The sequence below is a fragment of the Microtus oregoni genome, unplaced genomic scaffold (assembly GCF_018167655.1).
Source record: "Microtus oregoni isolate MIOR12 unplaced genomic scaffold, Mior012 000265F_ref0000455, whole genome shotgun sequence".
Lineage (NCBI taxonomy): Eukaryota > Metazoa > Chordata > Mammalia > Rodentia > Cricetidae > Microtus > Microtus oregoni.
Window position 1 is genome coordinate 30,263 of NW_024544938.1, and position 12,202 is coordinate 42,464.

Below are 12,202 nucleotides of genomic sequence, written 5' to 3' on the forward strand. Positions count from 1 at the left end.
TTCTGACCAACATGAACTCCACCATACCTCCCCATGCTGGACTGAAATCTCTGAAAATATGAGCCAAAATCCACCTCCTGAGTTGCTTCCATCTAATAGGCTGATAACCTTATCATAAAAGACATTCCAGATACACAAAGAGAGACAAAACTAGGTAAGACATAGGAAGAAGATGTTGAAAAACATCAGAAGAAATGATCCCTGCGACACCATGATCTTGGATATCAGCCTTCAGAATTAAAAGAAAATCAATTCTGCTTCTCAAGATCCCTATCCTGTGGCTTTTTGGTATTGCAGCCCTGGGAAACCAAAGCAGAAAGGAGGAAGTAAATTTTCTCTATTTATAGATGACATTATTTTCTCTATAGAAAAATCCAAGGAATTCTTAAGAAAGCTATTGGAGTGAACAAACAAATTCAGTAAAATTACAGAGTTCAAATACACACACACACTCACACACACACACATGCATACACATGTGTTGTTTTGCTATGCCTATAATGAATAAAATTTAAGAAAACAATTTCATTCACAACCACATCTAAAGGATATAATAGTTGAGGCTGGAGAAATGACTCAGCAGTTGAGTACTGGCTGCTCTTCCAGAGGACCCAGATTTGATTCCCAGCACCTACATGGCAGCTCACAGGCATTTGTAACCCCAGTTCCAGGGGATCTGATCCCTCTTCTGCTCAATGTGGGCACCAGGAATTCATATAGTGCACATTTATACATGCAGGCAAAATGCTAATATAATAAAAATAAAAAGAACAAAATACTCAGGAACAAATTTAATCAAGGATATGAAAGACTTATATGGTAAAAACTACAAAGCATTACTGAAAGAAATGATATAACATCCTATGTTAAGGAAGACTTACTGTTCTTTTCTGGTGAAGTGGGGGGTTCAAGACAGGGTTTCTCTGTAGCTTTGGATCCTGTCCTGGAACTCACTCTGTAGAGCAGGCTGGACTCGAACTCACAGAGATCTGCCTACCTCTGCCTCCCAAGTGCTGGAATTAAATGCTTGGAGTTACGGACAATTCTGAGCTGCCATATGTATGCTAGAAATTGAACCCAAGTCCTCTGGAAGAGCAGCCCATGCTGTTAACCTCTGAGCCATCTCTCCAGTCTCCAACTTACTATTAAAATGCCCACCTTATCCAAAAAGATCTCCAAATTCACACAATCATTATTAAAATTGCTTCAGCATTGTATTGTTACAGATTACATTCAAAGAAGTCATCCCAAGGAAGAGCCCTTTGAACAGAGCCATCTGAATTAACTGCTTTGATAGGGGGAGAAAGCCGTGTAGGTAGAGGCAGCAAAGGAGAGCGGTGGAAGCAGATTTGGCCTGTTTCCAGAGCAGGGATGGACAGCATGGAGAAAGATCAATGAGGCAGTAGAGACCGGAAGTTGGTGGGCTGTGTGAGGACTGCGAAGTTTACCTGAACAAGTCGGGAGTCACAGAAGTGTTTTGAGAAGGAAGACAGTCTTTGATTCCAGTTTGAGCAGGGTTTTAGCTCTCTGATCCACTTCAATAATCCAAGTAAAAAAGGATGAGGCCTTGACCAACGCAATAGTTAAGAATGTGGTGAGAAATGATAAGAATTGGTTTTACATTTTTTTAAGTAAAGACCAGCATGTTGTTGAATGCCCCCAAGGTTAGGGCAGAGGTAGACAAGATGTGAGAAAGGAGGCAGGAGGTTACAGATGCCAGGTGAAAACAGACTTTAAATTCCAGCCACAGAAGCTTGATATCTATCTGACAGGCAACAGAGAATTACTGAACATGAGAGGGATTCTGTCATGTCTGGATGTTAGAACCACCCCACAACAGTTACTATGAAGAGCAGGCCGGATAGCTAAGTCACAGATAAAGAATACAGCCCAAGGTGATTGGGACACGAGGATACGTAAAACGGGTACAATTTGAAAACTCTTAAAGAGGCAAAATGGACCAGGTTTGGTGAAAGAGTATGAAGGAGAAGATTTGGTGATCTTCTATTCATTCAACAGACTCCAGCCTTCAAATACCCCAGTTAAAAAACTACACATAGACAGCACTAGGGAGGCAGAGGCAGGCAGATCTCTGTGAGTTTGAGGCCAGCCTGGTATACAAGAGCTAGTTCCAGGACTGGAACCAAAAGCTACGGAGAAACCCTGTCTCGAAAAAATTCAAAACAAAACAAAACAAAACAAAACTACACATAGTACACATAGCATATTCTATCCCCCTTAGCCTACTTTATTTCCCAAAGTATTCGTCTGCCGCACACAATATTAGCAAGTCAGCCCTCTATATCTGCAGTTTCTGCATCCACAAGTTCAACCAACCACAGACTGAAAGCACTTGAAGAAAAACATTGATACTGCGCATGCATGGATCTTTCACCCTCAACAATGCAATGCAACAGTTGTTTATACGGTATTTACACTGGGTGAACTGTTGTAAGTAATTTTGTTTTTTTGTTTTTTTTTTTTTTAAAGCTTTTTTTTTAATATTTATTTATTTATTATGTATGCAATATTCTGTCTGTGTGTATGTCTGCAGGCCAGCAGAGGGCACCAGACCCCATTACAGATGGTTGTGAGCCACCATGTGGTTGCTGGGAATTGAACTCAGGACCTTTGGAAGAGCAGGCAATGCTCTTAACCTCTGAGCCATCTCTCCAGCCCTGTTGTAAGTAATTTTAAAGTTATTTAAAGTACACAGAAGAGCGGGGAAGGACAGCACACACCTGCTGTCCCAGAAACCTAGGAGGTGAGGCACAAAGATCACTTGAGCCTATGACTTTGAGACCATCCTTAGCGACATAGCAAGATTTTGTCTCAAAATTAAATTCATCAAGCCTGGTAACTCAGACCTGTAATCTTAACAATTTAGAAAGTTGTGGCAGAAGGATCCCAAATTCAAAGGCTTCCTGGGCTACAGTGAGTTCAAGTTCAGCCTGGGTAACTTCAGTGAGATCCTGTCTCAATATAAAAAGTCAAAAGATGGCACTTGCCTAGCATGTGAGAGGACATACAATATAAACAATGTTAGCCAGGCAGTAGTAGGGCACGCCTTTAATCCCAGCACTCGGGAGGCAGAGGCAGGCGGATCTCTGTGAGTTCGAGGCCAGCCTGGTCTACAGAGCTAATTCCAGGACAGGCTCTAAAGCTACAGAGAAACGCTGTCTCAAAAAAAAAAAAAAAAGTATGTCATGTGTTGTATGTAAAATCTTGGTTTATATGACATGAAAACAGAAGAGGAACTATTTGGACAAAGAAGGGAATGAACAGAAGGGGAAAAAGAGAGAACAAAACAGGACAATGGGGGGATATGAGCAAAGAATGATTATACAGATATATGAAGATGTCATAATTAAATCCATTGTTTTGTATCCTAACTAAAATAATAGCAAAGTATGCAGTAAGACATGCTAAGTCTATATGCATATGTCATCCATTCTTCTAAAAGAGCCTTGAGCATGTACAGATTTAAGTATTTACGAAGAGCTCTGGAATCAGTTCCCCATGGATACCAAGGGACGACTGTGTTTTCCTAATGCCTGTGTTTTCCCAGTAGATTGTAAAGTTCACAAGGACAGACAATGTATCTATCTGGTCGACCATTTTATCCTCGATGCACAGCAGAGTGTCTAAAATGTAGGAAGGACCAGAGCTGGCCTTTGGGAAACCACATGAGGACCTAAAGATTATTTGTGACACCTCTGAGTGTCTAAGTAACTAATGCAAGCCAACAAGTCACTCTGTTTGGTTTTTGTTTTGTTTGGCGGGGTGAGGGGGGGCAGGGTCTCACACAACCCACGCTAACCTCAAACTTGTTATATAGTTGAAGGTGGCCTGGAACTCATGATCCTCCTGCCACCACCTCCCAAGTGGGATTACAGGCATGAAACAGCACACTCGGCATCACCCAGCGTCATTCCATCCTAACCTAAGGAAGCATTCTGAGAGCAAGCTGGAATGAAAATCTTAAGACAGGTGTGGTAGCTGACAGCCAGCACTTGAGAGGCAGAGAAGGAGGATCACTGAAACTTTGAGGGCAGCCTGGTGTTCATGGTAAAAAAAAAAAAAATTTCTGTCTCAACGGAAAAAAGTGATTAATTATGACCATCTGCGTGGTCATTTTTAAAGATTTACTTATTTATTATGTACACACACACCAGAAGAGGGTACCAGATTTAATCATAGATAGTTGTGAGCCACCACGTGATTGTTCAGAAATGAATTTAGGACCTCTGGAAATGCTCTTAACCACTGAGCTGTCTCTCCAGCCCTAGTCAAACTTTTTTATGTTTTTTCTTTTTTGGTTTTTCGAGGCAGGGTTTCTATGTGGTTTTGGAGCCTGTCCTGGAACTAGCTCTTGTAGATCAGGCTGGTCTCGAACTCACAGAGATCCGCCTGCCTCTGCCTCCCAAGTGCTGGGATTAAAGGCGTGCGCCACCACCGCCCGGCGATGTTTTTTCTTTTGAGAGAGGGTCGTGCCAACTTGTGTAGGCTGGACTTGAATTCGCTCTCTAGGTTAAAAAGGCTTTGAACCTGTGATCTTCCTGTAGAGCAGGAATCTGGATTTCACTCAGATTTGGCCAGTAGTGTTCACACACAGTGGATATTACTTCTGTACACGAAAGGAACAGACGTTACATATGTATACAGGCACGGTAGCAGACATTACATCTGTATGCAGCAGAGGAGCAGACATTATATCTGTCCACAGGCACAGGAGCAGACATTACAGCTGTACGCAGGCACAGGAGCAGACATTACATCTGTATGCAGCAGAGGAGCAGACATTATATCTGTCCACAGGCACAGGAACAGACATTACAGCTATACGCAGGCACAGGAGCAGACATTACATCTGTACGCAGGCAGAGGAACAGACATTACAGCTGTACGCAGTAGAGGAGCAGACATTACATCTGTACACAGGCACAGGAGCAGACATTACATCTGTACAGAGGCACAGGAGCAGACCATACATCTGTACACGGGCACAGGAGCAGACCATACATCTGTACACGGGCACAGGAGCAGACATGTCATCTGTATGCAGGCACAGCAACAGACATTACATCTGTACGCAGGCAGAGTATCTTACTGTTAAGGAACAGCTATTTAACTAACTTAGCAAGTTTTCAGGCATTTTCTTTTTTGCGGGAGTCTGTTGTATCAAATCGCTGATTGTACAGTTCAAACACACCTTATGTCCGTCTAGATTAAAGAGAAAAGCGTTTCTCTGACGTTATCCTTCTACAGGACTCTGCTACACAGAATAGCATGCTGCACAATTACACCTCACCTTACTAAACAGGAGTTAGGATAATAATAATGTTCAAGAATTTTGCTCATTAATTTTATCTCAGTGTTTCCCATGAGGTTGTAATCAAAGAGACCCAGTGGCTGACTTCTGAATTTACACTAGCCAGTAAAAAGCACCTTGAGCTCTTATTCCAAACCAATGGCATACCCCATGGTGTGCATCTTGTAGAGCACAGTGGTGAGGAAAACATCACCAATCTTGCAAATGCCTGTGACGGAAACTGCCAAGATTTCCTTGGATGATTTCATTGCCCATTCTTTTGCTCTATCTAATAAGGGTAGAACTGCCCCAGCTGTTTTTCTAGGAATCAGAGTGGTACTAACAGTCTCCCCTTTGTTTGGTATAGTTGCTGTCTCATGCGCATCACATGCCAAGGTCACATTAGCCTCACAGAGCTTTCTTATGTTCCACATCTTTGCTATCTGGTACATTTTATCACGACCCTTTACCCTGACCCTTTTCTGAGGCATTAGAACTGCTACCTCTTCTACATTGTCCCTTTTGCCAGCTTGGAAGCAGTTAGGAATCTGTGCCCAAAACCACTAACAGCAGCTAGGCTGACCTCTCGGAGCGGGGAATGAGGGACTAGAAGTTACACAGACCCCCTAGTAGGCAGACAGATAGGGAGAGGGGCCGTGGCTAGTTAATAAAGATGGCTGACTTCCTCCTCACCTGAGACAAAAGCCTGACAACTTAAAACAAAGGCCTGCAGGCTTTCCTCCTGCTGCTCAAGAGTTCTAGGCCAGATCAGGACATGTTTACACAGCAGTTGTGGGCCAATCGGACATCCTGTTTTTCTTCAAACTCACCAAATTTGGGGACAAAGACCTTCCAGGTGTTAGTATTTAGGCCTGTGTACTGGCCTGTCCTTGGGGCCCTGACAGGATACATCCTCAGCTGTAGCCACTAAGAGCACCTTCTCTGTACATTCACTACGTTCTGTTCCCTTTAAAATGGGTCCTGCCCACCTCTCATCTCAGTCTTTGTGTCTGTTTGTTCCTCCTCCACTCTCTCCCTCTCTCTCCCTTTCTGCTTTTCTGTCTCTTTGTCCCGTGTTGTTGTGTCGCCCCCCCCCCCTTCTTCTCTCCTGCTGCTCCTGTCTCCAGAGGCCCCGTCTCCCTGCTCCCTTTCCCTCTTTTTTATGTTCCCTTTCCCCTAATTAAAACCCTTCCACATGAACTCTGTTGCATGGCCGGCATCTTTCTCTGGTGCGGTTTTTTTTTGTTGTTTTGTTTTTAAATTACAACACCAGGGGCTTAAAAACAAAACAAAAAAACCCAGTCCAATGAGATGCTTCGCTTTAGCTTCCCAAGGCTCACCCCCTAATTTGCCAAGGGTCTTTTCTCTGCATGTGCTAATGTTTATTTCTTCGGGCCTCATAAAAGATTTTTCGGACTGCTGCGGGGGGCAGGAGATTCTGTCTCAAAACAAAACAGAACATCTGGATTTATTAGTGGCAGTGGTACCTAGAATGGAATCCAGGCCACTAAACTCACGATGCAAACATGCTAGCACCGAGCTACGCTCCCAGCCCTCCTTTTGTTTTATTTTTTAATTTTCTTCCACATGTTTGAGTATTTTGCCTGCATGTAGGTATGAGCGCTATGCGCATGCTTGATGCCCTTAAAAGTCAGAAGGGGGCTTCAGGTCCCCTGAAACTGGAGCTATGGATGGTTGCCGGCTGCCATTACTGGGAATCAAACCTGATCCTATGCAAGAGAAACAAGAGATCTTAACCACTGAGTCATCTCTCCAGCTCCAGCTCTCATTTTATGTTTCTTGTATTAAAATACCATCATTTGAAATATGTACACACACACATACACACACACACACACACACACACACACACACACACACACACGTCCACAAGAGGAACTGTTGGGAAAGAAACCAGACAAGAATTTCCTACAAGATTCCAATCATCTTAGCCCAGGCAGATTATGTAATTAACGTACACATAACAAAACCTGTTACATTCACAGATAATTTCCCAGCAATGTTTGTTTTTTTTTTTTTTTTTTTTTTTGGTTTTTCGAGACAGGGTTTCTCTGTGGCTTTAGAGCCTGTCCTGGAACTAGCTCTGTAGACCAGGCTGGTCTCGAACTCACAGAGATCCACCTGCCTCTGCCTCCCAAGTCCTGGGATTAAAGGCGTGCGCCACCACCACCGGGCTCCAGCAATGTTTTTGAAGGGGTGGTAGTTAAGACGGTGTCTCAGGTAGCCCAGGCTGGCCTGAAACTCGAATTCACTGAATTCACTGTGTAGCAGAAGATGACCTTGAACTCCTGACCCTCCTTTCTTCATCACTTGAGTGTTGAATTTATAAGGCTGCACTAAGCCTGGTTATGTTTTTTTTTTCTTGCCCACACCACATTCCTAGACCCAGGGCTTTAGGACAAGTTTCCTTCCACTGATGACAAGAAACGTACAATATGCATAAAGAAAGGGAAAAGCAAATGAACCCAACAATCTTCAGAACTTTTTTCAGACAGTTTGCAGAACTTTCACTGTGGGGCCATAGTTTCAATAAAAGTATACCATTGCGGCCAGGCGTTGGTGGCGCACGCCTTTAAGACCAGCACTTGGGAGGCAGAAGCAGGCAGATCTCTGTGAGTTCGAGGCCAGACTGGTCTACAGAGTTTAGTTCCAGGACAGGCACCAAAGTTACAGAGAACTCCTGTTTCGAAAAACCAAAAAAAAAAAAAAAAAAGTATGCCATTATTTTTTACCAAATCTTAAAATCAGGGAGCTAAACAATAAACTGTAACATGTTTTTAATTTTTTTTAAAACAATGACATGATTTGTGTTATGGGAGTATTTAAAAATAAAATATTATCATCATAGTAAAGATAAAAAGATTCTAAAGGTGATTTTAAAAAGTTCCCTTTTTAAAGAGAAAGGGGAAATTAGGGCAAAGTCGGTCCCGATGGGAAGCCATTCCCTCCTGTGAAAGAACTGCCTGCACTGTCCTCTTGCTGATGTGTTTAAAGATCTTGAACTTCTCTGCGTTCCTTGTTTTCTGGTAGCCGATTCCACTGCCACCTCCTCTCTTGTTAAGCTTGCCATCATGGCTGCTCACGTTCAGATCAATGAAAGGAGGACCTTAAAACCAAAAGGCAAGCCGGGCGGTGGTGGCGCACGCCTTTAATCCCAGCACTCGGGAGGCAGAGGCAGGTGGATCTCTGTGAGTTCGAGACCAGCCTGGTCTACAAGAGCTAGTTCCAGGACAGGCTCCAAAGCCACAGAGAAACCCTGTCTCGAAAAACCAAAAAAAAAAAAAAAAAAAAACCAAAAGGCAGAGCCACCTGAGGCCAATTGTTCACACTGAAGATCTGCTTGAGAGAGTGGGAATCGTAGGCTCATATGTAAGACGTGTATGCTTTCTGGGCAGGCTTATGGAGAAAGTAGTTCTTTTCGATTAGCTTTTCCAGCTGAGACAGAACATCAGAAACTTTAGACCAGGAAAAATCAAATTGATTCAATGGAACCTTAAATTACATCAAGTAATGAAGGCAACCTAACTCCTCAGGGCACAGGATGAGCAGGGCCCTCTTCCACCCAGGCCCCTAGCTGTTCTATCCACATGACGAATGTATTCCTTGGGATCACTGCGAGGGTCATAATGAGCAATCCAGAACACTTCAGGGCAGCCCTCTGGCTGTCACATCTGCGCAGCAGTATCCCTGAATCTGTGTTACAGGACTGGAAGAACGTGGTTGCTTGCTTGTTTTGCTTTTGCCTTCCATGGATGGCCAAGACAGGCAAGCAATGTAGTTCAGTAGCTCATAGTGGTACTTCACAGACATACACGAGGAAAAGAACACCACTGCTTTCTTCTTCAGGTTCTTCGGTTTTATTTATTTATTATGTACACAGTGTTCAGCCTCCATGTTTTGCCTACAGGCCAGAAAAGGGCACCAGATCTCATTACAGATGGTTGTGAGCCACCACGTGGTTGCTGGGAATTGAACTCAGGACCTCCGGAAGAGCAGTCAGTGCTCTTAACCTCTGAGCCATCTCTCCAGCCCCCTTCAGGTTCTTCTTAAGGAATGTGAAGAGCAGAAGGAACCTCTTCTCAGAGGGACACACAACATATCCCTGCTCAAGTCCATCCACCATGACAACATCTTTATCGTCATCAACACCCACATACAATAGCTCTTTTTCAGAGAAACAAATTCTTGCGAAGTCTTCAACTTTTGGAGTTTGTGTGGCAGAAAAGAACATGGCTTGATGTACTGGCAAAAGTTTGATAATTTGCTTTAATGCTTCTTCAAATCCAACATCCAAGATACAATCAGCCTAATCAATAACTAGACCCTGGAGGTTCTTGTACATAAACCCTGAAGTATTCTGCATGTGGTCTAGAAGCAGGCCTAGGGTGGCCATGATTATAATGATGCCATGGTGATGTTGATGCCATGGTGATGTTGATGCCATGGTGATGTTGATGCCATTGATGAGCTCCTGGGCTTCAGCAGACCTGTTACTGCACCCACGATCAGCCCATATGTGGGAACATGGTGTGTCATCAGTTTCTTAAGAACCCCAAAGCCAAAGGTCTACATGGCCAGTTCTCTGGTAGGAGAGAGAAGCAGGACTCCTGTTCCTTCCCTGCGCATGAACTTCAACTTGACAGTGAGCTCAGTCACAGGAATAAGGAAAGAGAGGGGTTTGCCACTGCCTGTTTTCATGGCTACCAGAAGATCCCTGCCTTCCAGAAGTGGCCTGATACTTTCTTAGATTTCAGTCAAGCACTTGAAGCCCATTTCTTCTGCAGTCTTCAGAGCGTTTTCAGTGATGAGGTCAGACAAGGAAGCAAATGAGGGGTCCTCAAAAGTCCCTGTCAGTCCTAGGGGCCAGCTGCCCCACCCCACCCTACCCCTGTGACTTGGCTTCTCCACAACATCTTCTGCTTCCTCATGAGCCCCAGGGCTTTCTTCAGGCTTTGTTTTTTTTTTTTTTTTTTTTGGTGTCAAGCCTCATTTGTCGTTTTCCCCTTTTACTTCTTTTTCTTTTTTGGTTGTGAATCAGGAGATGGCATTGCTGTTGTTTCTCCACTGGTTAAAGTGGTAGATTTGGGGGGTAGTTTCTAACCTTTTGAGTTTTCCACTGTCTCTTCAGGAACACCTCTGATGAAGGATGTCCTTTGTATATATGTTGCTTTTGTTGATTAAAGAATAAAGCTGTTTTGACCAATGGCTTAGCACAGTAAAGTCGGGCAGGAAATCTGAACAGAGATATATAGAGAGAGTAAGCAGGAAGATGCCACATAGCTGCTGAAGGAAAAGGACACCAGAATCCTGGCGATACACAGATTAATAGAAATGGGTTAATTCAAGATAATAAGAGCTAGCTAGGAATACGCTTGAGCCATTGGCCAAACAGTGTTGTAATTAATATAGTTTCTGTATGATTATTCAGGTCTGGGTGACTGGGAAATGAGTGAGTAACCTCCATTTACACACCTCCACTTTGTGCTTCTGCTGAACCCACGCTCACAGAAAAGTTACAGAATGTAACTTTTCCGACTTTCCCTTCTTTGGATACATCTCTATTTTGAGGTTGCAATAGGCTTGTATCTGATGCGTCTTGCAGCTTCAGGTTCCACTGCCACAGCCTGACATTCCACTTCTTGATCTCCTTGAGCAGAGGTTTCATCTGTGACATATTGCTGGGCCACACTAGCAAGCAGCACTGAGCAGTGGCTTGATGGAGGAAGGTCATTGGTTAAATAAAAAGAAACTGCTTGGCTCTCATTGGTTAGAAGATAGGTGGGAGGAGTAAACAGACAGAATGCTGGGAGGAAGAGGAAGTGAGCTCAGACTCCACAGATCTCCTCTCGGGAGCAGACGCCTCAGAGAGAGACACCATGCTCCTGGCTCCTGGGTCGGAGCTTCATCACGTGCGTCTGCCTGGGAGCTGGGAGCATGGCATCTCTCTGAGGCGTCTGCTCCCGAGAGGAGAGCTGTGGAGTCTGAGCTCACTTCCTCTTCCTCCCAGCATTCTGTTCTGTTTACTCCTCCCACCTATCTTCTAACCAATGAGAGCCAAGCAGTTTCTTTTTATTTAACCAATGACCTTCCTCCACCAGTGGCTGCACATGCACAGTTGGAACTCGGAAGCAGACCCATGGGGCAGAAAGGCTTCTGCAACCTGTAACATTTTCAATACAGAGGAAGCAGATCTTCGTGAATTTGTGGTATCATCTTCATATGAGTCCCCTATGTTAGCAGAGCTAACCAAAAGTTATCTGCTACACATGAAGTTCAAGAGATGGGATTTTAAAAAAATAGCTGGGATGATGAGCCAAAGAGAAGCAGTTTGCCCTTTTGGGACTTTATGAGTATAACATTTACATCATTTCCACCTGCTTTCCTCCCTCCAACTCCTCAAATGCCCCCACTACCTCCCTACCTCATGATCTCTCTTTAATTGTTACTACCTATATGTACATGTGCGTACACACACACACACACACACACACACACACAGGTTGTATTGTAGCTATATCACCTGGGTTGGGTACCTCATGATCAGTACTCTGAAATTCACCAGTTGTTGGTTTCTATAATGGTCTACACCTCTGCCAAGGAAGCTTCCTTGATGAGGAGTGAGAGCTGCCCTTACCTGAGGCTATAAGATAAATATTTAGAATACAGTTGAGATTTATACTGACTTGGGAAAATGGCTGCAGCTGGCTCCACTCTGGGTTCATGAGTTTACAAGCCACAGGCCATTGACTAGGTTTACAGTACCAGGCACGAATTCCCTCCTACTGAGCGGGTCTTAAGGCCAATTAGATGGCCGGGCTGTGGTGGCACACACCTTTAATCCCAGCACTCGTGAGGTGGAGGCAGGCTGAT

The 12,202-nt window shown here is 44.0% G+C and overlaps 1 pseudogene; it reads right to left on the minus strand.

Moving 5' to 3' along the window:
- The window catches only part of LOC121445659, a 33,468-nt pseudogene extending 22,462 nt beyond the window's left edge, over nucleotides 1-11,006 (minus strand).
- Between the last annotated feature and the right edge of the window lie 1,196 nt (nucleotides 11,007-12,202).